General features: G+C 55.7%; 1 long non-coding RNA gene across 1 annotated transcript; it reads left to right on the forward strand.

Moving 5' to 3' along the window:
- The first annotated feature begins 241 nt into the window (after positions 1-241).
- LOC121017763 (uncharacterized) lies at positions 242-8,117 on the forward strand. The gene is made up of 3 exons (XR_005784886.1): positions 242-740; positions 4,949-5,056; positions 6,011-8,117. It is a non-coding gene; the product is annotated as an uncharacterized LOC121017763 (long non-coding RNA).
- The last annotated feature ends 4,307 nt before the right edge of the window (positions 8,118-12,424 follow it).

Raw genomic sequence — 12,424 nt, forward strand, 5'->3', positions numbered from 1 at the left:
CAAATCCTGTCTCCTCTCTCTCTCTCTCTCTCTCTCTTTCTCATCCATTAATAGATGCTACCCCACAGATGTCTGATGTGAAATTGCACAGCAGTCTAGTGGGTCTGCTGTGGGCACAGGATTAGGTCAGCAAGTCTGAACATACCAGATTTTTATGACCCATCCATCCCTCTGGGGGTGAATTCAACATCACCCCATGCTACGCGGGAGGCAGGTGGGGGGTGCTGGTTCAGTCCAGCATTTTCCAGGACCTCTGCTGGGAGAATGGAGCCCCAGGCTCAGTGCCAGGTGACCGCGGGCAAGATTGGGTGCAGCCCCATTGGCCACGAGCAGCCGATCCGAGCTCCACACCTGCTCTGATGATGGACCCCACCGGGCTTTGGCAGCCGCGTTTCCTGAACTGACGCACGGCCCTGCTTCCGGGGGCCCGTGCTTGCAACATCTTTCCACCATAAAACCGCCATGGAAGTTAATTGCCTGCATCGCTTTGCAATTGAACAGGTCCATAAAATGTTCATTTGGTGCCGTCTCAGGGACTGAACGGGTGGCCAGTCGTTTGGCTTCGGGCGACAGCAGACATCTGGGGGGCGGTCCCTAGGCAGGGAGGCGTCTCCGAAATTGCTGATGTTGAGCCTTCGGAGGGACTTTCTCGGAGCCGTTCCAAAGTGTGTAGGAGCGACTGGTCATTTACTGGAATATTCCTGCCGGGGGCTGTGGAGGCTGCCAAGAGATATTTGCAAGTAAGTAGAAAACTTGTGTGTAGTTGCACGGGCAGGGTAACCATTGTCGGCTGCTGTTGCAAAGGAGCCTCACATCCCAGTGCCTTGGACAACAAAGCTTTCCTTTTTTAAAAATTTTTATTTTTTAATGCTTATTCATTTTTGAGAGACAGAGAGAGACAGAGTGCAAGCAGGGGAGGGGCAGAGAGAGGGAGACACAGAATCTGAAGCAGGATCCAGGCTCTGAGCTGTCAGCACGGAGCCCGACGTGGGGCTGGAACCCACGAACTGCGAGATCATGATCTGAGCTGAAGTCGGAGGCTTAACTGGGAGCGGCCCAGGCGCCCCAATGGTAGTTTTAACTTGCATTTCTTTGGGTCGCCTCAAGGTTAAACCATTCAAAAGCAGGCATTCCCTTTTGTGTGAAGTGAGTTTCCTCTTTGGAGGAAATGGCTTATTCTGATGGGTTCCCACGGCCAGACTCATGGTAGTGTCATTTTAAGACTTTGAAATGAGCACTTTGTTGGTAAACTTTGCAACAATTATTCACACCAGCAGGTCCCTTTTCATTTTAATTGTACTACTGTCAGATTTTGTGTGTGTGTGTGTGTGTGTGTGTGTGTGTGTGTGTAAGCCCACCAGGGGGCTTGAACTCATAACCCTGAGATCAAGATCTGAGCTAAGGTTAAGAGTCCCATGCTTAATCAACTGAGCCACCCAGTGCCCCAATCTTTTATGTGTATTTATTTATTTATTTTTAAAATGTTCATTTATTTTTGAGAGGAGAAGGACAGAGAGAGGAGACACAGAATCCGAAGCAGGCTCTAGGCTCTGAGCTGTCCGCACACAGCCTGATGCTGGGGCTCGAACTCATGAACTGTGAGATCATGACCTGAGCCGAAGTCGGATGCTCAACCAACTGAGCCACCCAGGCACCCCGATTACTTAATTTATAGTATTAAAGAACTTCTTAGCAATTTGGAAAAATGTCATGTACACATTTATGCTGGATATCAAAAATATCCAAAATGGAGGGAGGAAAACTCTAAAATAGGTAATAGAATATTCTATCACTGACCTCTTATAATTTTTGGTAATTGTCCTAGCATGACACTTAGCGCATAGTAGATGCTTAATTAATATTTATGGTGTGATGGGGCGCCTGAGTGGCTCAGTCGGTTAAGCGTCCGACTTTGGCTCAGGTCATGATCTTGCAGTCTGTGAGTTCGAGCCCCACATCGGGCTCTGTGCTGACAGCTCAGAGCCTGGAGCCTGTTTCGGATTCTGTGTCTCCCCCTCTCCCTGCCCCTCCCCTGCTCAAGCTCCGTCTCTCTCTCTCTCTCTCAAAAATAAATAAACATCAAAAAATATAAATTTATGGCGTGACTTGTAAGCACTCAACACGAAAGACTTTCGGACAGGAGTTGGATTTTGTAAACTCCTTGGTATAGAGTAGTAACAGCTAACCAGCTGTATCCTGTGGCTCTGTTCACACAGCCGTCCTGTGGCCCCAGGTACCACTGGACCTTTCTAAAATTTTTTTTTTCAAAGTTTATTTATTTTTGGGACAGAGAGAGACAGAGCATGAACGGGGGAGGGGCAGAGAGAGAGAGAGGGAGACACAGAATCGGAAACAGGCTCCAGGCTCTGAGCCATCAGCCCAGAGCCTGACATGGCTCAGAGCCTGATGCGGGGCTCGAACTCCCGGACCGCGAGATCGTGACCTGGCTGAAGTCGGACGCTTGACCGACTGCGCCACCCAGGCGCCCCCACTGGACCTTTCTGAGGCCCATCGGAATGGTCAATTCCCGGCCCTTCAGAGTCTCGGCATGGGTTTGTCCTGCATGGTTGGTGACTGCCTGACACTGGCAGTTAAATACCTCGCACTGCACCCTTGGAGGGAGATGCTGTTTATTCCTTCTTGCCTTAGAGCCAAGGGAAGTAGAGGCCCAGAGAGAGGTTGGGACACTGGCCCAAGGTCACACAGGTAGGAGACAAGGGCCAGGACTCAAATTTCAGATAATCTGCCTCCAGAGGCAGTCCTATGAACCATCCATCACCCAGACTCCGGAGGAGAAAGGCAACAGTGTAATCACTCGTGATGCTTCCTGAGGCCGCTTGGCTGGGCTTTCAGCCACCTTGGGTTGTTCTGGATTTTGGGGTCTCACAGCTCCAGTTAGAGCAGGGAGGATCCGAGGGTCCCTGAAGCAGGATCCCTGCTGTGTTTCTGAGATGCAGGGTCCTCCCTCCCCACCCCTACCCCCATCCCTGGTGGCTCCCCACCCAGAGAAGCCAGCGGATGCCCAGTTCTTGCTCAGAAAACCTTGGAAGTCCAGAGTATTGGATTTGTTCTTCTCGATACTCTTAGCTCCTTCCCGGGAGCCTGCACAGGCCTGGGGAAGAAGGGACACCACCCTCTCTACCTCGATGGGAGTGTGGCCCCAAGGCGGTTCCGCCTGCTGGGGGCTGTGGTTGGAAGCCCGGAGGAGGTCTGCTCAGCCAGCTCTCTCTACGAAGGCCCAGACCTCCTGCTCATCCCTTCTGGAAGGTTCCCCCTCTGCATCTGCCAGGCCGGGCTAGGCAGAGGGGAGCTGGCTCGGGTTGGGCTGTTTCGTAGGCTGTTTGGGTGGGGCCCCCTGGGCTGGGGCCTGGCCTGGGCTGCACGGCGGGGGGCCCGGTGAAGCTTTGAGCTCCTTTGGCTCCTCGGAAGGGGTGGGGTGAACCTGCTGCTGGCTGTAGGGGGGTTGGAGCTGAGTAACTCAGGTTTTATGCTGGGCTGGGCTGGTGTTGGCTCTGACTTTGGTTGAATGTATCTTGGGCTGTGCTAAGCACAGGGCTGGGCTCTGGAAGGTTCCACACCAGACATTTTTAGTTGCTGGGATGGGCGGCTTGATGGGCCCGGCCTCTGGCCTGGCAGGACCAGGTGGACTGGTCCTACATGTCTTTGGATGAGCTGGGCTCCTGGTCTGGTCCGGGCTGGGTTGGGCCGGGGGTGGGACTCGGCAGGCACTGGGCTGGACTGTCTTGCTCTCTTTCCTGGGCAGAGATGACTTCTGAGCTGGATTGGGAGGTATTTTTCCACTCGGCTCTAGAAATCAGGGGCTCAGGTTTCGGGTGCAAACACTGTGTCCCAGGTGAGGTGGGGGACATTCGGCCAAAAATACCTTGTGACATCTTTGGGGACCATCCCACCACATTGCCCCCTCCCAGGAAGGAGGCGGCTGTCCCCGATCCTTGACCCAAGTGAGGCAGGGGTTAGTGGCATCCTGCCTGTGGAGGGGGCTCAGCTGGGAGTTGATAAGCAGGCTTGTTGAGATGGCCCTTCTACTCCTGCCTGTGTGACCTTGGGCCAGTGACTCAACCTCTCTGTGCCCTCACTTTCCTCATCTGTAAGATGGGATTAATAATACCCCCACCTACAGCGGACCTTTGCTGGGAAGTTGTCTGTGTCTGTATGCATCCATCTGTCCATCTGTCTCAGGAGTCTGAGTGCTCGTCTGTGGGGGCAAACGGACCCTTCTTTGCTCCTGTGGTTCTCCCCAGGTTGGCCACAGAGCTGATGGGGCTATGAGAGGGCAGGGCCTTGTCCTTTCTGTCCAGAGAGGTCCACCCAGAATCACTGGGTCTTATCCCCTAAAGTCCCAATCCGCCAGGCAGAACGCTCACGGTCAGAAACCTCACAGACCCAGGGGGCAGTGGCCACACTTTATGCTGAGGAGAAAGGAGACTTGACAGAGGCTTTTATGCTGGTCCAGGCCCCCAGCCCCAGTCTGCCCACTTGGCAACAGGGCACAGAAGCCCCCAGGCTGGAGTCTGAGTGGAGGAAGCCAGGGGATGTGAGCGAGAGCCTATAATGACAGCCACCACGTGTCCCTTCAGGTAACACCAGGGTGGCCCCGAGCTGGGGTTGTGAACCAGGCTGTATTTGTACGTGGTCTCTGGGAAAACAAATTAAAAACTCATTTTAAAGTTAACTTATTTATTTTGGGAGACAGAGAGAGAGCACGAGTGGGGGAGGCAGAGAGGGGGGAGAGAGAGAGAATCCCAAGCAGGCTCCACGCCCGACACGGGGCTCGAACTTACGAACTGTGAGATCAGGACCTGAGCCAAAATCAAGAGTCAGCGTTTGACCGACTGGGCCACCCAGGCGCCCCCCCACCCCAATCATTTTAAATTAAACTTTTAAATAATCATATTTTTTGTTTATCTTTCATGTGGCCCGCTTCCAGTTAAGGTGCAAAACTGAAGCCTGATGGAAATGATGGTTTGCATGTCAGCGTCAGCTTGCGTGAGTGGCCACTGGGGACTGTGGTCTACATCATAAATTACTTTCCACGGTGAGTTCAGAGCAATTTTAAAAAGTACCCCCCAGTGCTGGGGCGCCTGGGTGGCTCAGTGGGTTGGGTGTCTGACTTTGGCTCAGGTCATGATCTCGTGGTTCGTGAGTTCGAGCCCCGTATCGGGCTCTGTGCTGACAGCTCGGAGCCTGGAGCCTGCTTCCAATTCTGTGTCTCCCTTTCTCTCTGCCCCTCCCCTGCTCGCACTGTCTCTCTCTCAAAAATAAAAACAAACAAACAAACAAAAGTACCTCCAGTGCATTTACCATGGTGCCTACCCAGACCAGAGTCCTCTCGGGTGGTTTCAATTTCTGACATTTTTGGGGGTGGTTGGAACTGAGCAGTCCGTGGCATTTATACTCGTCTAGAGGCTGAAGCTGGTGGGCAAATCCAGAATTTTCCAGGAGGGCCAAATTTTGCATAGCTTTATTCTTTCCACAAAGAATAGTAGATAGTAACACACAGCTTCATGGATTTTATGATTATAACTTTTTAAGATTCTTTCCCTGGGAGAAACAGATGGGCTCACTTGAAAATAAAACTGTCCTGGGGCTGTCTGGGTGGCCCAGTCGGTTGAGCATCCGACTCTTGATTTCGGCTCAGGTCATGATGTTGCAGTTCTGTGGGTTTGAGCCCCACGTCAGGCTCTGCACTGGGCACATGGAGCCTGCTTGGGATTCTCTCTCTCTCTCTCTGCCCCTTCCCCATTTGCACCGTCTCTGTCTCTCTCAAAATAAATAAATACACTTGAAAAAGGAAAAGCAAAGCAAAGCAAACTGTCCTGATCTGAGAAACAGTCCAGTCCGTTTTCCCTCCGTCCTCCACGGGGAGGTCAGGGAGGGGCCGAGGCTGAGCCCTGACCCCTCCTCACGGCTGGGGTCCCTCCATTCACAGTGGGTGTTCTCTGCACCCACTAACAGTTCACTTTGTTCCTGACTTTTCTGCCTTTTCCAGGAAAGCCTGGTAGCCGGGAGGATGTACTGATTTTGGAGTTGGACAGTCTGGAAGTTTGACACCTGGCTCCATCACTGGATGGCTTTGGGCAAAGCAGAGTCTGTCTTCAGCCTGAGGCGGTGATCAATTTTCAGACTGTGCCCCGCCGTGGGGAAAAGACTTGAGCAGGCTGGCTGCCCCCATATAAGTGTATTTGGAATTTTAAGTGATATGTGCGGATCTGAAACATAAAACAGCCCCCCAAGGCAGTGAACAAGGAACGAGATATAAAATACCTGTAAACAGTTTCTGGGATATTCTTCCCTTGTATGAAGCATGCCGAGGTGGGGTGGAGCCTGAGCACTGCTGAACATTTCTAAAAGGAAGAGGGACAGGTTCTGACGCGTGCGTTTAGGTGGATGGTGCCACAGTACGAATGCAGCTCGGAGGCAAGACCAGGGAGCAGACGGGTGATGCCGAAGTTGCTGCAGGAGATGTGCCCGAGGAACTTGCAGCCAGGATGCAGGAGAGCTCTGGGTTGCGGACCAATTTGAGAGACGGATCGGATGTGGGGCGAGCGGATTGGAGAGGTGCTTGGGCTGACCTGGTTTCTAGCTTGGGGCACTAAAACCTAAAGCACACGGACCCTCGACTCCAGTGGCCTCGGCCCCGGCAGGAAGCGCGAGTCGGTGGCTGGGCGCAACACGTGAAGACCCGGTCAAGTTCAGATGCCTTGGAAACTCCTCCGTGTGGCCAGAGAAAGCCCGTGGAGTTGAGCCTGCGGATTTGTTGGGACCTGGAAGCCAAGGAGGTTTGAGGTGACCGCCCGTATTGAGATGACCGGGGAGGCAGTAAGGATGCTTAAAATCAGCTTTCTCTTTGGAGCTGGCGCACCCGGAGGGGGTGGCCGAGGCACCTGTGTCCCCTCTTCCCTACTGGCATTGCCAGCCCATGGTCAGGATTTATTAGCTCTTACTCCCCATCTCCCACCTTACAGGGTGCAAAGCAGCTAAAACACAAGTACAGACTCTGATGTGATGGAGGGAGGGATGTGTGCCTTCCTTCCTCCCGCCCCTCCCTGCACCCCTGCCCGCCACAGGTGACTCTGAGGGCCATGGGACCCTCCTAGGGCGTCTCTGTCCAGGCCCCACCCCAGCCCCCAGCCCTGGATGGCACCTCGTCTTAGCTGCTGCCCCATCTTACTAGTAGAGAGAGCAGGACTCAAGGGGGGTGGAATTACTTACCCAAGGTCACCTGGGAACTGGGAGTCACCTAATCATGGGCTGGGACTGTCCCTGTGAGGCACAGCACCTAGGACCGGCCTGTGAATCAGGGAAGGACAGGAGGAGGTCACCCTCCCACCGACAGAGGGACAGAGGGACAGCAAGGAGCAGAGAAAAAGGTAAGGCGAGCCAGAGGCCGGAGCCTCTCCTGCAGCCCGGGTTTGCCAGCCTGGCCTGTTCCACACCGCGTCTGAGCTACAAGCCCCTCGGAGGGTGCCTGACCCTGGGAGTGGGAACTGGGGACCCCCGGGCTGGATCTTGCTATCTTCAAAAAAAAATTGAAATAATTTCCAACTTCCTGTTGCAACAATAGTATAAAGACCAACGATTAACATTTTGCCACATTTTGCTTCTAGCACGGACATGACTATTTTTTTTCCCTTCACCTGTTGAGGCTTAGCTTTAGACCTCATGCCTCTGACCCTTAAATACGTCAGCGGGCGTATCATAAGAGTAAACGCGTCCTCCGTCAAAATGCTGTTGTCCAATTCGACTTTGGTACAACACCATTGTCTACTCTACACACATATTTACGTTTTGGCATTTTCTCCCCCAGACGGTCCTTCCTGGCGATCCTTTTTCTCCCTCACCTGATCTAGCATTTAATCCAAGACGGTACTTGCCCTGTGTGTGTTTTCCTTTCACCTGCACTAGTTCAACTCTTTGTCTTCTTTCCATCTTGGTACGTTTGAGAAGCTATTTTGTGGAATGTCCTATTTTGTGGGATGGCCCCCAGGTTGGGTTGGTCTGATGCTTTCCAAGCAAGTTACGCCTTCCTGGCAGGAATAATAGGAGATGCGTGAAAAAAATGAAGCTGGTGGCAAATAAAACTCTGAAAGATTTTACATTCTGTCTCATTCTCTGGGTCTTCTTGTGAACTAATAGCTCTGTTCCGCGCCCTCCCCCCCACCCTTCCCGGAGCCTGGGGCCCTGCTGGAGCCGGTCAGGTGGTCTGTAGACGGGGCAGGGGCACTAGGGTACCAGCTCCTCACCTGGCCTGCTCCCCTCCTCTGGGTGAGCCCACCTGGCCAGGTGGGCACTAAGTGTGCGCTTCCTGATGGGTCCGCCATTTTCGGTTAAGACAACCATAGAAGCTTCTAGAAGCAGTAGGAGCCCCATAGGCTCACAGCAGGTGCAGGAGCCCTCCGGACCTGGAGCCACCCCCATTTTGTGAGTATAATCACAGAGAAGTGGGTTTGGATCTTACTCACCAAGTTTTGTTTACACAGCTACCCAAGAATCAGGCATTGGCTACTTTGAGCCACTGCATCCTGTTGGTGTGTAGTTCCGGGAGGAGGGAAGGTGTGAACGTTTTCGGGGGTGTGGGCTGCTTGGGCCCCCTCTCCCGCCTTCCGCTCCCCCCCCTTCCCCTCCACCGGTCTTCTCCTTTTCTTGCTGTTCATCCGTGTGAACACTAGGTGGCAGTGGTCCCCCATTAATAACCCAGGGAGCCCCAGCCGCTGCAGCGCGTGCGCAGCGCAGGTGGCTGCCCCCCCCCCTTGGAATCCTGTCTTCTGGTGACATCTTTTTCCCACCCACTCTCAAAACGTTGAGATACAATTCACATACCATAAGTGCACCCCTTGAGAGCGTACAGCTCAGTGGTTTTTACTGCATTCACCGGGTTGTGTGACCCTTTTCTGCTAATTACAGAACGTGTCACTCTGGTAAGATCTCACACGGAAGGCGGATATGGTGGAACAGGCTAGCCAGGATTTTTTTTCTGTTGCTCTGGCTGGGGAAAGAAGCTACCGCGCCCCTCACACTGCACGGAGAGCTGCAGATTTTTGGGGCCACCCACCCCCTTGGAGACAGACGGTGCAAGAACACCGGTTCAGCGTGCTTCCCTCTGGTGCGGATTGCGGATGCTGTGTTTTTTTACAGCTTGATGGCTTGTGGCAGCCGCCCTGTGTCGGGCAAGTCGTTCGGTGCCACGTTTCCAACAGCATTTGCTCGTTTCGTGCGTCGGGGTCACATTTTGGTCATTCTCGCAACATTGCTCATTTTTTTCGTTAGTGTATTTGTTAAGGCGATCTGTGACCAGTGATTATGACTCCCTCTCATCTCAGATGATGGTTAGCATTTTTACCAATAAAGTATTGTTTAAAGTTATTTATTTATTTTGAGAGAGAGCACAAGTAGGGTAGGGGTAGAGAGAGAGAGAGAGAGAGAGAGTGAAGGGGAAGAGAGAATCCCAAGCGGACTCTGAGCTGTCAGCGCGAAGCCCAACGTGGGGCTCAAACTGAGTGGTGAGATCATGACCTGAGCCGAAACCAAGGGTTGGATGCTTAGCTGGCTGAGCCACTCAGGCGCCCCACAAAGTATTTTTTAAATTAAGATCTGTCCATTGTTTTTCTAGACATAATGCTATTGCAGACTTAATAGGCTACAGTTTAGTGTAAACATAACTTTTACACGCACTGGGAAGGCAAAAAAGCCACTTGACCTGTTTTATTGCCATATTCGCTTTACCATAATGGTCTGCACCCAAACCTGCAGTATCTCCAAGGTATGCAGTCTTTGCTTCCCGCCCCTCCTTGGGTCTATGGCATCTGACGGTGGAGGGGAAGGGAAGGGGCATAACTTGAGGTAAAGGGCTTTCTCCAGGGCCTCCCTGTGGCATTTCCCTCCCCTGTCCCGGGAGCAAGTGAGAGAGCAGGAAAGGCTCGCTGGAGGAGGTTGGGGGCGGTGGTGGGACGGGGGGCGCCCTCCCCGCTCCTGCCCTTGCTAAGCTGTGAGTCAGCTCGTGGACTCTGGCCCTGCCATCAGACTGGCCTGCAATGGGCTGGTGGGTTTATTGGGAAAAATTGACGTGGCTGCGGACCTTCTGGTGTAGGGAATTCTGCAGGGGCGAGACACCCCCCCCCCCCCCCCCCCCCGGCCCAGTTCTCTGCGGCTCTGGGAGGAGACCCCAGGGGTTCCGTGGCTAGCTCCACGGGGAGAAGGTGGAGGGGGACTCGAGCCTGGGTGTGCGAGGGGCTGGGAGCATCGCCCGCTGGCTGTCCCTCTCTCTGCGGCTGCCCCCAGCATGGAGCAGGCTGCGTGCAGCTTTACTTACACCGCCGCGCACCCTGGGTAAACACAGCGCTCGCTCCGCAGTCCACGAACCGCTTCTAGCGTTCCCTCAAGTTCAGTTGGGGCCATTGACTACTTCCGGCCAGGTGACCGAATCACTTCTGGGCCGAGGCAATGCCCGGCAGCTGAGCCTGCTCCGTCTCTTGGCTTCTGCCGGAGCCGCACCTGGACGGTCGGAGGACGGCGCGTGCTCCCGGCGCATGCGCACCAGCCCGTGGCGTGGTGGGGGAGGGGCGTGGGGGACGCCGCTGAGGGGCCTGGTGGCAGCGGCCGTTCCTCGTCCTGACCGACACCTGCGCCGCCTTTGCAGGGACCGCCACGAAGGACGAAGACCACCTCCGAGCGGGACCCGCCGGCGGGGGGGCTGCTCGTTACCAAGGCAACCGCTCCTTCTCGGCACCCCAAACACGGCAGAGGGGCCGGGGCCGTGGAAGCAACCAAAAGAGCGCCCTCCGGCCCCGCCTCGAGGCCCTTGGCGGGAAGAGGAGAAGACGAGCGGTGCCGGGACTGGACTGCAATAACCGGAAGCACCTGGAACGTGATGGGGCCCTCCGAGAAGCCCCTGCAGGGGTGGGATGGGGAGGGGAGTCCACCGAGCGTGGCCCGGGCAGCACACGCGGCGGCTTCGCCCTTGCTGCCCCTGCTCGGTGGGGCGCCCCTTCTGGCTCTGGAACCGGTTCCCGGGACACGCAGGGATGCTGTGGAGGACGCAGGGCCCGGCGGGTGGGCGCTTGGAGGCCACCTTCTCTGGGGTCCGCCCCGCCCCTCCGCGGACACGCTCGGGCCGCGTGGAGCACGGGTGGAGCGCCGCCGAAGACGCCCGGCCCGCTTGCTGCTCAGGCAGCTCTCGCAGGCGGCAGCGTCGTGGCTCCGGCGCGGGATGGCGCCCGTGGCCGCCGCGTCCCAGCGCCGAGGACGGACGGAGCCCGCCCTCCTCTTCGCCCATCAGCCGTGCCGTGGCCGCCAAAGCCACCCAAGAAGGGGCCACCGCGGTGGTGAGGAAGGTGAGTGCCCCTTCTCCATCCCTAGAGCGTGCCCGGAATCCCGCACGAGTGGGTCGGTGACATCCAGGTCGCCTCGTTCGCGTCGCCTGTGCTTAACGTCTGGCCGACTAGCATCCGTTCTCTGTTCGCTGCTTGGGTCCGCTGCTGGGACTCGCTCCCTGCCCCGGAGCAGTTTGCAGCCTGGAGTGTGTGTGGGGGGGACGCGTGCACATGCATGCACACACGTGCACACACCACACACACGTATACAGGCGCACACGCATCCATGCTCACGTGCACGCGCTCCCACACGCACACACGTGCACACACGTTCGCATGCACACACGCACAGAGTGCTGGGGAGAGTGCTAGCTAGGCCAAGGTCTTGCTCCTGCTCCCAGGCCAGAGAGAAGCTGGAGGACATCGCCTGCCTCTACGAGGTCTGTGCAAAGGCCCTGTGGGGTGCAGTGGTGAGGGCCTTCCTCGAGGCCCAGTAGCGGGAGGAGTCTGACAGTGGACGAGTGGAGACACAAGAGGTCGGCCCTGAAGGAGCCCAGCTGAGCTCTGGGTCGGGAGGGTAAGAAGGGGCCTGAAGAGGAAGCAGTTTCTTATTTGAGCAGCATCAGAACCGCCCAGAGAGCCTGCCAAAACCTGGAGTGTGGCTCCATCCCCCGTGTTTCTGATTCAGCGGGTAGGGGGACATCACGAATTCGTTGGGTTTCCATACATTCCAGTGGAAGCTGGTGCCGCTTCGGGATGATTGGCTTGGAATCTGGAGGCTGGAGGCTCAGGAGAGAGCTGGGCTGTGGGGCGGGAGGAATCTGGCGAGTGGTCGGGGTGGGGATGGCTCGTCCGCCTGCTGTTGTGGGGGGGCTAGTGGGTGGAAGAAGGGGGGGCACACCTACAACGGGGGACCGCCTTTGCTGCCGCATCACCCTCCCTGCCGCCGTCTGCTGAGGTCTCACCACGGGGCAGGCACGGCGCCGAGTGCCTGCTTCCTGTGCTCTGTCCATGTGAGAAGCGGGGTAACCACTGCACGGCTCACTTTCTAAGGTCACAGGAAGATTAAATGCGACCTCGCCGCACCATGGTGG

This window comes from Herpailurus yagouaroundi, unplaced genomic scaffold (genome assembly GCF_014898765.1).
Source record: "Herpailurus yagouaroundi ecotype Mexico unplaced genomic scaffold, PumYag 216, whole genome shotgun sequence".
Taxonomy (NCBI): Eukaryota; Metazoa; Chordata; class Mammalia; order Carnivora; family Felidae; genus Herpailurus; species Herpailurus yagouaroundi.